The sequence below is a fragment of the Acomys russatus genome, chromosome 26 (assembly GCF_903995435.1).
Source record: "Acomys russatus chromosome 26, mAcoRus1.1, whole genome shotgun sequence".
NCBI classification, from domain to species: domain Eukaryota; kingdom Metazoa; phylum Chordata; class Mammalia; order Rodentia; family Muridae; genus Acomys; species Acomys russatus.
In genome coordinates, this window is record NC_067162.1 from 13,296,239 (window position 1) to 13,313,267 (window position 17,029).

The 17,029-nt window shown below is 44.7% G+C and overlaps 1 pseudogene; it reads right to left on the minus strand.

Annotated features, from left to right (window-relative positions):
- Window positions 1–2,740: 2,740 nt before the first annotated feature.
- Window positions 2,741–17,029, minus strand: part of LOC127209658 (60S ribosomal protein L23a-like) — a 79,993-nt pseudogene continuing 65,704 nt past the window's right edge.

The following is a 17,029-nucleotide window of genomic DNA, read 5'->3' on the forward strand; positions in this document are numbered from 1 at the left end:
GCCATCCTGGGCCACACAATAAGGCTTTGTCACAAACAAAACCAAAAAAGCAACGCAAGCCAGCAAACAACAAAAACAAGCCAGCCAGCAAACAAACACTAAACTCCAACCAGATGCAGCACTTAAATTTGTGGCTGTGGCAGACAGAAGTTGTTTTCCACCTGGGATGAAATTCCAGGACCCTTCTAGATTGTTATTGCCACCAAACCTAAGGCCAACCATAAGTCAAAGGCATCAGGATGGGTAATGTGGGTGAAGCTGACCAGACTACTGGCTCAAGGAGTGACATCAGCTCACGAGTGCTGCCCAACTGCAGGTTCCAACTGTGACCTGTTTGTTAAGGAGGCCTGGAAAAAGCTTCCAAGTTTCTTTTCTTCTTTTGCAGCTTCACTGTCACTCAGCCTTACCCTCTGACCTCTAAGGTAGGTCAAATGAGGTTCATCTGCACTATAGCTCTCATAATGTCAGGTTCAATGGCTTCCAAATAACTCCGCACCACCTGGTAGTAACACTGGTCACTGGCCACATTTCCTTGTGCCTCCTGTCTTAGGAGTGTGTCCCACCATACTGAGCTTGCCTTCCCTGTATGCCCATCTCCTCAGCACCAGCATGTCCTCTATTCTTTTCGTCAGATGCCCCCACCCCCATACTGCTGAAGTTTAAAGCGTGCCTTTCACCAAAGCATTGACTAGCTTCTACCACGCCCACTGTGTCCCAGAAATCTTCCTTGATTTCATTGTAGGGCTCTGAGACTCTCTGGTATCTTTGGGAGTTATAGAAGTATGGTTAAGGAAGAAGCTTGTGGAAATTAGGGTCAGATACCAGGTTTGTCACTTCCTGGATGTGTCACCCTAGGTAATGTACTTTACTCCTCTGTGCCTACGCTCTAGAAAGAAGTACAAAACAAACAAACCAACAAACAACAACAACAACAACAACAAAAAAACCCAAACCAGAATTGCTTCTTAGGTAATGATAAAGATGAAAATCTTTATAATGCACTAACTTCAAATGGGGATGATGCATTGTGTGAAGTCTTTTTTCTTTCTTTCTTTTCTTTTCTTTTTTCTTTTCTTTTTTTTTTTTTTTTTTTTTTTTGAGACAGGGTTTCTCTGCATAGCCTTGGCTGTCCTAGACTCACTTTGTAGACCAGGCTGGCTTCAAACTCCCGACTGCTTGGATTAAAGGCATGCACCACCACACCTGGCTTTGTGTGAACTCCTAAGGGTTTTAAGACCAGAAATATGCAGGCATAGTGGTACTGTAATTCTAGTACTCAGATGGCTAATGAAGGCGAACAGTAAGTTGGAGGCTAACCTGAGATACACAGTGATTTTTTTTTTAAGGCTAGCCTGTGCTACACAACCAGACTTTGCATCAGTGAACAAATAACTATCTAATGTAGCTATTAAGTGTCTATGGTGAACCCAGTATCGAGGCCCTGGAGATGACTGCAGTGAATGAAGAACAGAACGCCTTCCGGTAGACCGGCGGATAGGGAGCACCAGTAGAGCCTTCTGTACTGTGATATTAGATTGTTAATTTTATTTTCTTTTTCAGACTATGGGGGCCTAGATACTGTTCTTGTTTTTTTAAAAATTCTAAAGGTTTGGCATCTTGCTTCGTGCTTACTAAGTGGTATGCCAGTGAATGAAAACATGGTAATAACAAAACTGGCCAGAAGTCCAGGCTAGCTATTCCTGCCAAGAGTTGCTGGGCACGGGCTCTATCTCCCACAGGAAAGGTCCAGAATGAAACACAGAAGCAGGAATATTGGGCCAGAGATGAGGCCTGGTATTTATAGCTGGTAAGGAGCATGAGACAGGTGTAGCTCTGTCCTGATGTTGTCTGGGGGCATACTCCCCAATTCTTCCTGTGCTGTGAAATACAATCGTGTCTCCAACATCGAAATATCATGGAGACACCGTGGCTTGGTAATTGGGGGCACTTGCATTCAGGCACAGGTTCCACTGTTGACCTCTTTGTGACATTAACAAATCTCTCTCATTTTTTTTGTGTTTTAGTTTCCCCATTGACAAAATAAGGGGGTTGGACTAGATGAATCTTATCCTTCGTCTGTTCTTTTATTTTATTTTTTTTCATTCCTTTCTCTTTCCTTGGAAATGTTATAGCTTAAGCCATTTTCCCAAATAAATTAATTGTTGTGAATGTTCCTCATATTTGGAGAAGATGACACTAGAAACTGGGGCATCTACACCCAACTCTTGACCCTTACTACTTCCTACCATGGCCTGATAGCAGTCCAAGAGGTATGTCTTAGGAGCCCAGGATTGCAGTAAACACATGAGGAAGGTCCGTGATCCTTCAGCTCAGTCTTGCACTGAAGCATCTATGACTCAGGGCAACAGAACCCACAGGCTTTAATTAACACCACTTCAACTTATGCCCATTAACTATGATTGATGCACCAACCAGAGAATAGTGCATTAATGCTATAATTATCTGTTAAGGATGTTTTATTGATTCTTCAATGATATTCTAGTCAGTTTGTATTATTTAGTTTCTGGCTTAAAGCAGGAAGAAATGGCTATTGGTGAAGAAATTAATCATCTAAATCAAATTGCTATTGATGCTTTTAGAAATAAAACTCTGGGATGGCCTTAGCCAAGCCGCTTACTGGCTGATGTTGGTTGCTGCGATGATTGATGGTGTGGGATGAGAAGGATTCAACGCATAGCTCAAGGCTATGGATGAAACGTCAAGTCACTCTGGGCTCCTATCAAAGTCTTTTCTCCAGCTCAGTCTCCAATCCTTTGGGTCCATTCTTCAAGTTGTCGGTCAGTGGATGACAGATCCCAGCCTGGACGGGTCCTGGAGCTTTGTAGGCTTTTGGGTCCTCGGAGCACTTCTGTTTTAGATACGGTCCCGTGGCTCCTGAGGTCTTTGGTTCCTTCATCTCTTGAGAGGAAAAAGGGAGAGGCCGAGAGAGAGGAGAGACTATATCTGAAATTGGTTTCAAGCAGAAATCCTTTAATTATAATTGACAGAAACTCTGATGCCAACAGTCCTATGTGAAAGCCCTGTGAGGTAGGGTCTGTTGTTGTTGTTGTTTTGTTTTTTCAGATGGCTCAGCAGGCTGAAGATTGCCACAAAGGTAGGCTTCTCTATGCCTCAACTAATGTCCTTTAACATCTGGGCCTTATCTTAAACTAGAGGGTAGATACATGTATTCTATCCCACATCACACCCTATGAAGAAAGTAGCCACCTCTTGCTGGATTCACTATGCTTTGTCTCTCTGGATAAGAGAGGACAGCTCTGATGGCTCCTAGACTTCCATAGGTCTTCTTGCTCAGACAGCATGAATTTTCAGTGTGTGCTCAAAGCTCTCTGAGGACAGACAGAAAGAGCAGAAGACGATGGTGACAAAAATCAATTTAAAGCTTCTATTCACACCTGGTCTAGTCAGGATCACCTGTGTTCTGTTGGCCGAGGCTAGTCACGTGACTAAGACAAGTGGTAAGGGCTGTGTGCATATGGTTCCACAGAGACGGGCTGCTTGGCTCTTGAGAGTTCTCATAAGATCTATCATGACTCCCACTCCAGAGAGAGGAGAGGGAGCTTTTCCAAAAGAAAGAGTGCTATGCCAGAGCAACGGACAAAACCAGACAGGCTCCCAAACAGTGACATCTCCATCTAGTGGGTGAGGATCCCCTTTGGCCCCCCTGCACAGGAGAATTCAGCCTGCAAGAACAACAAGATCTATCTTCTGACCACTCTGCCACCAAGAAGAAGAAGAGGAAGAAGAAGAAGAAGAAGAAGAAGAAGAAGAAGAAGAAGAAGAAGAAGAAGAAGAAGAAGAAGAAGAAGAAGAAGAAGAAGATCCCTTTCTTAACCTACTGCTTTAGAAGCTACAGCTGTAGAGGGAAGGGAAAGATGAAGAAACGAGGCTTCTCTGAAAGGAAAAGAGAGGTGGGGTGTGGAAGAAGCAAACATAGACATCCCTGAGACCTCCTCACTCCACCCCACGCACAGTAATTTAGACGCCTGCCACCCTGTGCTTCCTTCAAGTAGGTGACAGATTTATGATCCCAGCAGAGAAATATCCCTGATCAGAAAGGGCAGGGTCCTCCACCAATGGGACCATGACTTGCTCTCATTCATGCCTTTGGAAGAGCTATTTACTCACACTATGCTTTCAATTTACCAGCCAACAATTAGAGCTGGCTAACAGGCCAACAAGCTGGCGTGGTGCACCCAATTATCTTCTGAAAATGAATTTCTATGACTGGGGCTTTGAGTCGTAGCTTAAATCAAAGGCGCACGAACCCAGTTGTGGTTGAGGGAGTGAGACCAGCTGATGAGATAATGAGGGCTCTGACTCCAACTCAGAGGCAAAGGGACATGGGAAAGGGCAGTGCTCTTTTCTTTCTTTCCTCCCAGCATTTTTTTTTTTTCTTTTTAAAAATTGCCTGTGAAGACAGTGATGCCTCACATCTCGTCCTGAGGCAGCGGTGTGGCAGACGGCAGCTTGTTTCATGGTCCCAAATGAACAGGAACCGTTTTGCTTTCAGGACTTCCTCAATCCTGTCTCTGCCTGCCCTGGTTGGTGTGGGCACCCAGGCTTCAATTCCCCTTCCCTCAGATCAAGCTCTCCAAGCAGAGCCGTGGCAGTCCAGGTTCACGAAAGGAGGAGGAGGAGGAGGAGGAGGAGGAGGAGGAGGAGGAGGAGGAGGAGGACATGTCCCAGGGTCTGATTTGTTTATGCAGATGTAACTGGAGCCCAGAGCCCAGAGCCACACGCTCACTCATGGCTCTAAATGCAGGTTACTTCTCTCTTATGAAGAGCCAGTTTGCCAATCATCCTGAAATGTTTGATTAGGTGGCTTTCACCTAAGATGCTCTGCCATGGGCTAGGGCCTTCTGGGGTCAGTTCCCTTTGGAAGATGAGAGCAGGTCTTGGCTGAGAACCACCAGATACAAGCAAGCTTTTCTCCTATAGGGTCTACATAGCTTTGAGTTTGCATCTGGATGGTGTGAGTTTAAAAAAGCAACAGCAACAGCCATTTCCCTCTCCTTGCTGCTAATTACAGTCACCTTGGGACTTCTAAAAAATTGTTCACATAGAGGCTGCCACTCTCAGGGATGACAATTTTGTGAGTCTGAGTTGGGGCCCAGACAATCACACTTTTTAAAGCTCCCAGATGAGTCTTGTACAATCCAGTTATGGGAAGAACTGATTCCATGCTTTCAGTATGCCAGGAATGGTGCATAGTTTTGCAAAGATGAGGCCAGGGTTGAGGAAAGCATTGCCTTTATGTGGTCAGGGGAGCCATGTCCAGTAGGCTTAGTAATTCATTTCGAGTGGCTCGGAGAGCAGTCAAGGATGGAAAGTTATTCAGATTAGGGACTTCCAGGGGCAGGGAATAGCTAAGGGTGTGCTTGAATTGGAACTGTAAAGCAAGGGTGGTGGCATGCTGAGGACAGATGGGAGGAACCAGTGAGTAGTGGCTTTCCATGACCCCAGAGACAAGTGTGGGGCCTCAGTGAGGAGACACATCTGCCTCTGTGAGAATTCATGTTTACTAATGTTCAAAATTACTTTATTCATCCTATTCCTAATTTGTTTCTATGTATATAGAAACTATACACATACATATTAACACCAATAATTATAAAGAAGAGACTATATGTATTTACATCTTCTATCTGCTTATCTAATCTAATCTATCTATCTATCTATCTATCTATCTATCTATCTATCTATCTGTTATATAGTGTCTCCCAGATTTTAACCTCCATGAAGTCGGGGAGCTATCAAAGTTAGCACCCATTGGGTCTGGCAGAGCCTAATTATTTGATCCGTGGGTCACCGAACCTCTGTTTCTAGACTCCTGGAGACCCCTTAGGTCATCTTCTGGAGCTTCTTAAAGGTGGAAATTTGGCTTATATGTTGATAAGACATTCATCTGACAGCAGAGATGAAGAATCAGCCATCAGAGCATTGCTGACAACTTCCTTTTAAGAGCTGGCCCAGAGCATTTGATAAGAATACAGGAAGAGATCAGAGCATAGGGAATAATATTTGGGAGAAAATCTCTTTTGAAAAGCTTAGGACAGTTCATGTATTTTTTTTTTCATGCTTGTCAACTTGGCTGAATAATTTGCTTAAAATAAATGGCCGAGAATGGTAAGTTGCTACGTAAGGGGAATCAAGCAGGCTCTGGGCTCTGTAAGCAACCTGCCTGCTCTGGAGGGCCTGGCTTGGGTGGTGCAAACTTTGTGGGTGGGGAGATAGATTATGCATTCAGACAGGTTCAATGTCTCCTTGGCTTCAGCACAAGATTTCCAGGGTGCCAGCACATTAGCCAATTTCCAATGCAAACAGACACCATCCATCAGCAAGGCTGAAAAGAGCCCTGTATCTGCCGTGTGTCAGGTTCTCAAACATCAGCCAAATGAGTTAATACCTTCTCATTGTCATCTTTATTAAGCCTTTGTTAAGCTAATCTTGGTTAATGATGTGTCTCTGTCAGAGGTCTTTTAATAAAGTAAGTGTTCTTTACATAACCTCTCCAGAGAGAACACTGTAGCTTTGGAAGTGCAGGGAAAGCCAATGTCCAAAGCTGTGACTTGGCCAATGCATGCAGCACAGAGCCTGGGGGCTTTCTTTTTGTACAGTGAACCCAGGGAACCCCTTAATATGTGTGCTGCAGGCTTTGGGGACAATATTCATTGGCAGTTACAGTTGGGTGTTCTTTAGTCTATGGAAGGAGAGTTGGTGAGTTTGAGATGAAACATACAGAACAACCAGTCTCACCACCATGGGACAGTCAAAGTCTCCACTTAGTGCCAAAACCATGGCACAAGGACAACATAAGAAATGACAGAGACTGGCTTAGTTCACTCTGTCCTTACCTTTCACAAAGAGTGTGCCTAGGCTCAGGGAAGACACATTTGGCTACTGGTGGCCCAAACCTTGCTAAGCTGGCTCATCCTGCCACAGAAAAGCCAACACTTCAAAACCGTCTCTCTTTCCTCTGTCAAAATCTCTTTTTTGTCACCTATCTGTTGTTCTGTAAAAAGCCAATCAACTAGTCTATACTAATACCATTATGATTCATGCCGTAAGTAGCTCTTAAGACAGCTGTGGGTCCCTGCCCCCTTGGCAGCCCCATTCTACATCCTGGCTTCTGGACAGTTTGCCTCAGGGTGTAAGACTATCTCATCATGGAGGACAGTCACTTCTGTGATGAGTTATGAAGGACTCCTAAGTTCTGTTTTGCTAGCCGACTCTTTATTGCATTCTCATCTTGACAGTCTTGGTGAGGCCCTGTGGCTAGGGCTGAAGACGGCCTTGGGGTGGCAGACAACAGGGAGCAGGAACTGTCTGTGATTCTTAGCTGAATCTTCCCAGAAGGCACAGGAACTTGGAAGTGGATTCTTCCTGGGTGAGCTTTCGGATGAGCCTCCAGCTCTGACTGATTTGTCCTTGTTGACATTATTAGCATTTAAACATTTTAAATCTCTTTTAGTGTAGGAGTGATTTACCTGTTGGATTACCACGTGTGTGCCTGATGCCCAAGGCTGTCGGAAGAAGGCATCAGATGCCTGGGAATTGGAGTTAGGGATGGTTGTGAGCCACCATATGGGTGCTGGGAACCAAACCTGGGTCATCTGTAAGAGCAGCAGGTGCTCCTATCTACTGAGCCATTTCTCCAGTCTCAATTATTTGCATATATTAACTGCAGAAGACAGAAAACAATGGGTTTCACTGTGATATTATAAATATAATTTCCCCCAGTTACTTCCTCACTTCACCATTGCTAAATTTTTCTTCTTGTCAAATACTGTACTTTTTACTGTTTTGTCAGTTCTTTGTTAAATCTAAGGTCTGTACTGGAGGGAAAAGAAGGATGATGTTATCTTTTGATTCTCGCGTATTTTGTTCAATATGGTGATCTTCAATTCCATCTGCTTTTCTATATATATCGTGATTTCGTTTTTCTTCATGGCTAAGTAATTTTCTACAGTGTGTATGGGCCACACATTTCCATCAGCCATTTATGTGCTCACGGGTGTCCAGAATGGTTTCACATCTTGGCTATCGTGACAATTGAATAGTGCAGCAATAAACAGAGATGTGCAAGTATTTCTGCAGAGTGCTGACTTAGTAGGGTCCTTGGGTGGTCTACGATCAGGAGTAGAAAAGCTGATGGCACATGGCAGATCTATTTTTACTTATTATGTTATCGTTTCCTTGTTTTGAGCCAGAGTCTCCCTATGTATCCTTGGCTGACCTGGAAGTTGCTATGTTACTAAGTTGGATTTGAAGTCACAGACACCAGTGTGGTACCTCCTGCCTATGCCTCCCAGTTGCTAGAATTAAAAATGTGCACCACCTATGGGTGTGGAAGAGCTGGTGAGCTGGCCAGCTCAGCTGTGACCCAGGCCAAGATCCAGGGCTTTGAGTTAGCCCACCCCAACATACACCCTATCAATCAATGAACTACCGGAGCATGTGAAAGGGCCTAGTCCTATAGATACAAAGCTAAATGATCTCCATGACACAGGGCAACAACAGGATATCCAAGAGGAGTCCTAGTGGATACCCAGTACTGATAGTGTAGCAGAAGACAGAGGCCTTGAATCACCAATGACTCATTGCAATGAACATTTGCAAGCAAAGAAGTATAGACGAAAGGGTATGTGTGGGGCACATTGTGACACACTACAGCTTCCACAATGAGGTTTTTTTTTTCTTTTGCAGGGGGAGGTTGCAAGGGAGGAGGGTGGGTACAAAGGGGTGGGGAGATGAGTGGGATTGGGGTGCATGATATGAAACTCACAAAGAATCCATAAAAAGTCAAATAATAAAAAGAAAATGTGCCCCACCCTGCCTGAATAGTCTTAGTTTTTGGAGGAACCTTCATATCAGTTTCCACAGTGGCTGTACTAATTTACATGCCAGACAGCAATGTATAAAGGATTCTTTACCCCAGCCCTGTATCCTTACCAACATTGTTTTTTTCAATGCTCTGACTGTCACATAGACTGCAGCTCTCAGAGGGCTGCTGACACAGATGGAAGCCTAGCCCACTTGGTCCTATCCATGGGGACCATGGGGCATTTTGTGATTAAGTTCCTCCATTTGCAGCTATCCTCTGTGTGGCAGTACAGAGCTTGGACACTCAAGTTTACGGGTCTGGCCCTCCATCAAAGGCTGCAGCACCTTCTCCAGCGATGAGCCTCTCTGACTGGGGGCATGATGGCAGACAGTTGGACAATGGTATATGTGGGATATTTCTATGGATAGGTTGTGGGGTACTGTTCTGGAATCCTCTTTTGAGGATTCCTAAGAATCCTTAGGTGCGTGGGTCTCTTTGTGCCCTGTCTCTGAAGAAGGCCTGCCTGGTCACTGCCTAGACCCTACCACCTCGTGCTATGGAGGCAGGACAAATGCACCATCCTGGCTTATCTTAAGGACAGCTATTTCTTTGTCAATAACCTAGATGTGAGGCTACCTTTCCTTATCCGTCCATATTCCCTCAGAATGGGAAAGCCAGACCACAGGCCAACACAGTTAAAAGTGCCATCTCAGAGCCAGGCTCTCTGATCTGCCATACTTTCTCCTTCCCGCTGTGTGATAAGATCTCTCTGGGTCTAAGTTTCCTCACCACAGAGTAGGACAAGAGCATAGAGTACTCTGTGTGGTTTTACAGTGACTGACTGGGCGAGACACTGAGTAATTACTGAGTACTAGGTGCCACATAAGTTCATTGACTAGCTATTTTCTGCTGAAGTGCTTGACTTTCCTCCATGCTGTCACCATAAAATTCAGGCCCCACTCCCTCCTCCTCCCAATCCTTGTGTCAGACGGTAGCTTTTTCATAGCTGTCAGGAACTGTCATCCCAAGAGCACTGTCTTCCCAGAGTACCGTGCCATCTGTACTTCATGAGGCCTCCTTCCAGCTCTAGTTGTCACCTTGTCACTTGATTGATCACTTCTTTTCTGAACCTCAGTTTCCTCATCTATAAGATGGACCTAAGAGCCACTCCATGTTCCTGAAAGGGAGGTGGGGCGGTGCTGTGGTCAGAGTTAATGGAATGGGAGTTAGAGAAGGAGTGAGATGTAGGTTAGGAGGCAAATGGCGAAAAGGATGTCCCAGGCCCATGTCTTCTCTTCTTGGCCCCAGAAGGAGTGCTGATCCTCCTGCCTCCTCATGGGACAGTGAGGATATGACGCAATCCTAGGTCCAGAGCACAGGGAACAATTGGTAGGTATGTGATGGAGGAGGACTGGGTTTTTCTAAGTACTTGTGACTCCCACGTGACAATATTCCCGAAGAACAGGAAACTAGGGGGCTGAAACCTGGAGGCCAGCAGCCCTTCTTGCTTAGATTCAGATCAGGATGCTGAGGTCATACTGGGACTTTGTTATGAGCCCTGGCCAGAGACCTGAGCTCAGAGGGTGGTAGGAGACTTGGGGGGGATCTGTTAATTCTGTTAAATGCTGGAGCAGTTTTGGTGAAGACTAGGTCCACCTTTGTGGGCTCAGGGGACATTTTGATGGTGGCACATGCTTTGGTTCATCACTTAGGAGCGGTGCATGAGAACCTATCTGTTCAGGTGACAACTCAAGGTCAGAGTGAAGAAAACTCTGCAAGGCTCAGACTCAGGTCCTAGCAGGCTATACCTTTGTCCCCTGCAGTTGTCACGCTGAAAATGAATAGTCAGTACCACATGACCTCCCAGAGCCAGGCCAGGTGTCCTGGAAGGGTAGAGGCCTTGGTTGATTCATCTGGATCCTTCCCAGAAGGGCAAGAAAGGGCAAGGCTGAATGAGTGAATGAGAAAATTCACAGCAGGGTGTCAGGGAGCAAGCTCCAATCTCCAGTGACCGGAAACCACCAAACCAGGAGACCAGGCCAGTCACTTTGCCTTCTTTGGTCCTTGACTCTTAGATTGGGGTCTGAAATTAGGGCCTTGGGGCCATCTAGGCTGTAATGTGTTTTGCTTGTCCAGCATTAAAATGTAAAACTACACAATCTGAGTGCATTTAAGCAGAGCACAATGGTCCACAGACGCATCTCTGGCTAGCATAAGTTTCCTGTTCACTCTCCATGTGTGAGAGACCTGCTAGCTCAAGGACACTGCTAACCCTGGAATTGGAAGCACCTAGAACTCATTTGCTTTGATGTACTAAAATTTTATAAAAAAAAAAAAAAAACAGGGCTAAATAAAAGGAGCAAAGTAGAATAAAAGGAGCAGAGGAAGAAAAGAAAAAAAAGGAGAAAATAGGGAATAAGAGACAGATGGGGGAAAAAATAAGCAAGAAACAATGCTTTGTCCCAAAGAGTCACTCCAACCTGTCCTTTGAATTAAAAGCAAGTCCACAGCTACTTACGAGGAATAGAATCAATAGACAGATTCCTGGGAGAAACTGCCATTCCTTCGTGTCTAGGCACTGCTCAAAATGCCTGGCCAAGACTGAGTCCAGGAATGCATCCACCTAGCCCCCTCAGGTGCAGCCATAGGCAAGAGCTCACCTGGCCACAGCAGTCCCTGGGTCTCCATATCCCAGCCCAGGAGGAGCAGGAGGCTGGCAGCCTCATCGCTGGCCGTGGTGCTGAATTATTAATGCTCATTTCAGTTATCCTCCGCTTCAGCAGAAATATGACAAAGCAATCCCGGATAATGAAATCAGCCACGTTTCTGCTGTTCACAGCAGGTTTTAAGAGGGAGGGGGCAAATTTTTCCCGCACAGTCACAGTACTGATTGAGTTACATGTTTGTGCATGGGTGGGGGCATGACTCCCCATGTTATCGATTGGTGTGTAGTACATAGATTAGAGGGACCTGAGGCCTTTTATTACAGTGGGTCAGTGGCTGCTCATAGCCAGATGGTAGAAGCTGCAGAACCAGCAGCTGTCATTTCTGAGAGGGACTCTGGGGGATGGCAGGAGGCCACACAGCCTTAGTCCAGCCTGACAAATCTTTACCATCCCTGCATCTACCTGTCACAGAACCGCCATACTCTGAGTGACAGTCTGCGCTTGTGGAAGTGCTTTAATATGAAGGATGGGCTATGAGATTCTGCAGCTTTCTTAACCATTTCTTCCTCTCTGCCCATCACCTTAGCTATGGGGTATTAATTTTTAAAAAATCAAGTAACTAGAAACTAAAGTTATATTCAATCATCCAGCAACTCAATCAGAGACCGTACACATGTTACAGGCCAAGGAAAAGTCAGGCTTTGTTTTTCTCATGCTGAGCAGTAGCCTCCATGTGACTAAAGACATCGCTTTAGTTGCCTATACATTAAAATCAGAGATGTGACAGGATGCAGCATCAGAGGCTTCTCCTGACATTTCTGCAGATCCCAAAGCCACAGACAAGACAATTGCCAGGTAGAAGCTTAGCTGTTACTGTGTTGTTTTTCTCAATGTTTTTTTTCCACTGTGAAATTGAACACAAAAGAGAAAGAAAGAAGAAAATAAACAAATTCACCGTTGTATACTATTTCCTGATGCCAAAAAGCAGGCAGATTCCGAACTTGACAGATTTTGTTATAACTGTAATTGGGATTCGCACAACGTCATTTCTCAAGGCATTCATCTTCAAAGTGTTATTTCCTTTTGAAATGCTTCAGCTGGGTCACGGGTCGTTCATTACTCCAGTCTTGAACCTGCACAGAAAATAAGAACACTCCTATTCAAAGAGTAGAAAATGAAAATAATTTCCAGCCTGTGGTAGAGCGACTAGGTTAATGTCACCCCGGACTGTGGGATACAATCAAGTTGAGAATAGTCGTGGGTGGAGCAAACACATTTGATCAGGCAAGCTTCCGGGGCTAGCCTGTGGTACCCGGCACCAATGGAGACATGAAGTAGTGCTTTTGATCATTGTTAGCTATTGGAGAGACTATCAGCTGGTATCTGAGAACTTTGTCATTGTGTGTTGGACCATTCACATGGAGTTTGAGGACACTCCCAAGTCCTTTTTATCTTTTGTCTGAGAGCATTTTTTGAGATAGGGTCTCATGTGCTCAAACTGGCCTTGAACTTGCTATGTAGCTAAGGATGGCATTGGATTTATGATTCTCCTGCCTCCCAGGTTTGTTTTTTAATATATTTTATTAATTTACTCATATTCCATCTCAATTGTTATCCCATCCCTTGTATCCTCCCATTCCTCCTTCCCTCCCATTTTCCCTTTACTCCCCTCCCCTATGACTGTGCCTGAGGGGGATTTCCTCCCCCTGTATATGCTCATAGGGTATCTCAGTCTCCCAGGTTCTGGGATTACTCTTTTCACCCACAACCCACTTTCACTTGAGAAATGTTTATGTAACTCTGCATCTGTGTCTTAAACGGGCATACGAATCAAATCCTTGCTCGTAATAAATCATAAGAAGATTTATTTTAAGTTGGTATGCCTATAACTTTTCTGTTTATTAGAGAGATGAAAACAATTTTGCTTAGTAATGAATGAGCTTTTTTGTTTTTACATAAAGAACAAAATATTGGCTAAACAGTTTATACTGTAAGGCCCAGAGCATCTTCAACAGTTTTCAGGTTGATGAGTATTTTGATTTTATGAGTGTCAACGTCAATTCACATAAATATGTAGTACAAAATGACAGGAGTGTGTTTGGGGCCATTTCAGAAATGGTTGGACATTTTGTCCTAATCTCAAGTCAAAATTCATTTAACAATTTTTAAAAATGAAGTTCATGTCAGAGCCTGGTGACACTCAGAGGAAGGATAGCAGGCTACCAAGAAGAGACTTGATACCCTATGAGCATATACAGGGGGAGGAAATCCCCCTCAGGCACAGTCATAGGGGAGGGGAGTAAAGGGAAAATGGGAGGGAAGGAGGAATGGGAGGATACAAGGGATGGTATAACAATTGAGATGGAATATGAGTAAATTAATAAAATATATTAAAAAACAAACAAGCAAATAAATAAAAAATAAAAGAGAAAAATTTCTCAAAAGTACACCAAAAATGTCTTGTATGTATGTATATTTTAATGCCAAGTTAATAATAATTAAAATAATTTCCATTTAATGAGAAAAAAAAAAGAAAGACATTCATGTCAGAAAGTCAAATCTCTCTCTCTCTCTCTCTCTCTCTCTCTCTCTCTCTCTGTGTGTGTGTGTGTGTGTGTGTGTGTGTGTGTGTGTTCACACGTTAGGAATTGAACTCAGGACATTACTCATGCTGGCAAGAACTCTACTACTGAAATTTTCCACCCCCACTTCTTTTTTTTTTTTAACCTATTTATTTTTGAGATAGGGTCTCACTGAGTTTCCCATGCGGATGCTAAATTTACTCTGTAGTTCAGGCAAGCCTCAGCTTCTTGAATGGTGAAACTAAATCTATGCCACCATGCCAGACTCAAGCAGCAAGTTTTAAAATCAAACATTCTAGCACAATATAATCCAAAAGATACATTGATTTGATACCTACATGGTACGGAATGATGGTAGAAAAACATTTGTTTTCTGTCATTAAACCATTAGGTTTAAGAGCATAGAACTTTGTATGTGCAGTAGAAACACTGTAAGTCGCAGCATACAACAGTCTGGAATTTGAGCCCAGGTGTTCAGGAAGTGTCTGTTGCCATTGCATGGAGTGACATGCGTGGTGCAAAGTGAGCATGTTGTGTGTTCAGAACCAACGCTGCCAGTGAAGTCTTGCGATGCACCATGAGTCAACACTACCAGAAGTGCTTTGAGTTCATGACACCTTTGGTTTTAAGTTAATTTTTGGCTATTGTGTGCTCAGAAAACTTACCGTTGCCTTTTTTTTCTCCTTAAATTAGTACATTTATATGGGAGTCTAGCATAACTGTCACCAGAGAGGCTTCACTCAGCAACTGATGGAAAGAGATGCAGAGACTCACAGCCAAACGTTAGGCGGAGCTCAGGGAGTCAGTCCTGCAGAAGAGGGGGATGAAGGAGTCAGAAGGGACAAGGGCACTGCAAGAAAATCCCCAGGATTAACTAACCTGGGCTCCCAGGGACTCACAGAAGTGGCAGCCAGGGGCCAGGAAGGGACCGACCTAGATCCTCTGCGTATATGTTATGGCCGTGTAACTTGGTTTTCTTGTGCGACTTCTAACAGTGGGAGCAGAGGGCTGTCCCTGATGTGGTTGTCTCCTTTGGGGGTCCTTTTCCTCTTCCCGGGTCACCTTGTCCAGCCCTAATACGAAGGGAGGTGCCTAGTCTTACTGCAACTTGCTGTGCCATGCTTGCTTGCTATCCCTGGAGGCCTGCCTTCTTCTGAACAGAAATGGAGGAGAAGTGGATTAGGGGTAGGACTTGGAGAAGGGGAGGGAAGGGATACTTGCAGTTAGGATGTAATATATGAGAGAAAAGTAAACTTAAAAAAACAGATTTTAATAATATCAAATATAATAAAGTACCTAGGAATATATAAAAATTATTACATTTAATTACTGTGTGAGTATAAACATGTATGTGGACATGTGTGCCACAATGCACATGTGAAGATCAAATGACAGATCTTTCTTTCCTTCTCTTTTTTTTTTTTTTTTTTTTTTTGAGACAGAGTCTCACTATGTAGCCCAGCCTAGACTAGAATTTGCTATGTAGACCAGGCTGGCCTGTGAGACTCTATGGTAGAACTCAGGTCAGTCTTGGTGGTAGGCACCTTTATCTGCTGAGCCATCGAGCCATACTTGTTCTTCATAATCCCTCCATTTAGTGACATGTCTCCATCTGGGGACGTGGCCTGCAGGTTTGGAAACAGGTGACCCATCTTCAGTATTTGTCATAGGGTTCTCCCCTTCTCAGCCTCCACAGGGCCCTAGGGGCTTTGGATGCCTGTGCAACTAGCTTGGATGCCACCATGTCTTTGGTTGGGGAGGAGCTGAGCAGTTAATGTTGAGGCCAGATATATAGGTTTCCATGACTTTCCCTACATCAAAGGATATGCAGGCAAAATGACAACAAATGCGAAAGCATCACCTTTTAGAAACTCGGGGCTAGAGCTGGGTGCAGTGGCATTCACTTGTAGCTCTCATGACTGGTGATGCTGAGGCAGGAGGATCGCTTGAGTGTGGGAGTTTGGGCCCAGTGTGGACAACATAGTCTCTTAAGGGAAAAAAATGAATAAAAACCCAGGGCGGGGCCATTGGCTCTCTGACATTTGGTATCCTAAAAGTGACTCTGGCAAAAGTCATCAACACAGAGAATATAACATCTGTTGGAATCTCAAATAAATGTTACTAGACTGCATCTCTCCTGGAGGGAGCTTATGCACTGAGGGACATGTCTAGCCCCTAGTTTCAGGAAGATGGGTTCTGGCCCTTCTTCGCCCTATGGGAACCTGCTCTCTTAGCTAAGCCTGTTTCCCAGCCTCCTGTGCTAGTGTTTCTGTGGATATGGCAGTCAGGCCACATCCCTTGGGCGACATAGTCCTCTGCTACCTCTGGGTGGTGAGCCTCAGCTGGCCCTTCAGAAGTCCCCCCTCCCATCCTTTTCCGCTCCCTGCTGCTGCTCTTTGTCAGTAACTCAGAGCATCTCTGGTTTTTATTTTCTTCCTATGAACATTATTGTCCAATTCATCCTAAAATAGCCAGGCCCAACCATCTGGTTATACCTACTCCTGGTCAGTCAAAACAGGGCTGGCAGGGGCTCTGGGCTCTTCTGCCTGTCCCTTTCTCTCCTGCAGTTAGCACATCCCCAGCTCTGGTCAGAGCTTCCTCCAGATTCATGAATTGGCTGCTTATGCAGCAGCTCCAGATCTTGCCAGATAAATCTCTGTGGAGCTGTCAGCACAGGCAGAGAGGAGCGGCTGGGCTGAGTCCTCAGAGAAACAACTGCAGACACCAGATTTATCACCCAACTTGGCCCCTAGGGTGCCACCCTGACCTTCAGAGTGGAGAGCAGGTCGGCGTGTGGGCTTCTTAATTTATTTATTTGGTTGGTTTGGCTTGGTTTTGTTTTTCCTATGAGAGACCTAGATGCTAAAGGTGTTGCCTCCAAAGATCCTTTCTCTCCTTTGTCTTTGGTGACAAATGAAAAGATCTGTACCCTT